Source organism: Penaeus monodon, chromosome 1 (genome assembly GCF_015228065.2).
Source record: "Penaeus monodon isolate SGIC_2016 chromosome 1, NSTDA_Pmon_1, whole genome shotgun sequence".
Lineage (NCBI taxonomy): Eukaryota > Metazoa > Arthropoda > Malacostraca > Decapoda > Penaeidae > Penaeus > Penaeus monodon.
Window position 1 is genome coordinate 15,849,859 of NC_051386.1, and position 2,500 is coordinate 15,852,358.

At 34.4% G+C, this 2,500-nt stretch overlaps 1 protein-coding gene across 1 annotated transcript in view; it reads left to right on the forward strand.

Moving 5' to 3' along the window:
- The first annotated feature begins 926 nt into the window (after positions 1–926).
- LOC119594726 overlaps positions 927–2,500 on the forward strand; it is a 23,830-nt gene continuing 22,256 nt past the window's right edge. Inside the window, exon 1 of the mRNA XM_037943843.1 lies at positions 927–1,001. The gene's annotated coding sequence lies outside the window, so the exon portion shown is untranslated. The remainder of the gene's footprint in view (positions 1,002–2,500) is intronic.

Sequence of the window (2,500 nt, forward strand, 5' to 3'; positions counted from 1 at the left end):
CACACACACACACACACACACACACACACAATATATATATATATATATATATATATATATATATATATATATATATATATATATATATATATATATATATAGCCTATATGCTGTATATATGAATATATATTATGTACATATATACATATATTTATACATATATGTATATACACACACACACACACATACGTGTGTATTTGTGTGTGTGTGTGTGTGTGTTGTATTAATCTTATTTTTTATATTATATATATATTTTATTAGTTATATATGATATATATATAGTTTTTGTTGTGATATATGATATACATATATGCATTTATATCATGTGCTCTACACACACAACACACATACACAACACACACACAATACACAAGCACAAGTCACACACACACGCATTATACACAGCCACACCCACACACACACACACGCACGTACACACGTACGCACATACACTCACAAGGGAGAGGACTGGAGACAAGATAGGAGGAAAATAGAAGACAGCAGGAAAGGAGAGCGGAAAAAGAGGAGGAGGAGGAGAAGGACGGAAGAGAAGGGAAAAGAGCAGGTGGGAGAAAAAAGGAGGAAGCGAAGAAGAGAATGAGTGAAAAAGAGGAAGAGGAGGTTAGAGAAAAGGAAGAGCAAGAGAAAAGGAGAAGATGGGGTCGAAAAAAGAGGAGAAGGAGAAGGAGATGTGACGAAGGAGGACAAGGCGAGAGAAAAGGAAAATAAGGAGGAGGAGGAGGAGGAGGAAGAGGGGAGGGAGAGGAAAGGGAAAGGAGGGAGAGGGAGAGGGAGGACGAGGAGAGGAGGAAAGGAGGAGGGAGGAGGGAAAAGGGAGGAGGGAGGAGGAAGGAGGGAGGACGCAGTGAAGGAGGAGGGAGGAGGGAGGACGCACAGAGGGAGGAAGGAGGAGGGAGGAGGCAAGAGCAGAGATATTAGTCGGATGGAAAGAGTTCGCGCGCGCCATTCTCTGTTCGTCAGCCACCGAGATAGCAAGGACGGTAAGCGCCTCTCCGCAAATCCAGTCTCTCGCTTTCGGCGCCGTTTTTACGCGCTGGTGCAATTCCGCCAAAGTGTTTTTCGATCTGTAATTCACCTTCGGAACGGTTTTAGTGCTTAGATATCTCAACGACGACGGTGGTTCTTAACCTGTGTGCTGTACGATAGTTCGCGTACGTGTGTTTCTTTAAGTTCGAAATTACTTTTTTTTTTTTTTTTGAAAGATTGGGAAAAAGTTGAAATATCTTTTTAAAAACTGATCTAAGTTAACCTAAACCTTAGCGCTTTTTAAATCAAAAGTTTTGTCAAAGAGTAATTTTCTTGAGTTTCCCCATATTCAAGGGAATACAGTAACTGTATGTATAAATATTCCATTCGTATCGATATGCTAACGGAGAGTGAGAATATATTTATAAGTGTCTTACTAACTGCTAACGGAGAGTGAGAATATATTAATAAGTGTCCTACTAACTGCAAACAAGTGCCAAGACTTAATAAAAGTAAAAATCATAGTAACTGTTCCGCTGTCGAAACAATTTCGTATCTCGTTTTCATTAAAAAGAATATGTATCTACAAGTCTGTGTGTGCAGGTGTGTTTGCCTTGTCAATTTGGAATGCAAAAAATGAACATCAACCAAGAGAGAAAGAGAGGGGAGATAGATAGATAGATAGATAGATAGAGATAGATAGGTAGATAGATAGACAGACAGATAGATAGAAAGACAGATAGATAGATTGAGAGAGAGAGAGAGAGAGAGAGAGAGAGAGAGAGAGAGAGAGAGAGAGAGAGAGAGAGAGAGAGAGAGAGAGAGAGAGAGTGAGAGAGTGAGTGAGAGAGTGCGAGAGAGACAGAGAGAAAGACAGACAGACAGACAGAGAAGAATATATTTTCTTGATGTTATTGTTTTCTTGTCAATCGAAGCATAAAATGAATGAATTAGTGGGTTTGCTGATCAACGTTTAGAGGTTATCATAATCATAATTCATTTATTATCATTATCATTACCATTTTTATTATTATAATCATTTATATTATTGTTAATGTCATTATCATTATTAGTATCAACATTAGGTATTTTCATTATTCTCTGTTATGATTATTATTGTCATTATCATCATTATTATAGTTATTGTTTTCATTAACATAATCATCAGCAAATATTATCATTATCATCACAATCGTTATTAAAACTATTATCAACATTATCATCACTAATACCATTCTCATTATTATCATTATTATAATTATTATTGAAGATAATATCATTATTTACTATAATTATCATTGTCATTATTATCATTATTATAATCAGTATCATTACCAGTCTTGTCATTATTATTATTATTATTATTATTATTATTATTATTTTATTATTATTATTATTATTATTATTATTTATTATTATTACTATTATTATTATCAATATTATCATCATTATTACTAGTATTATTATCATTACTATCATTATCATTATTAATATCATTATCATTATTATTATA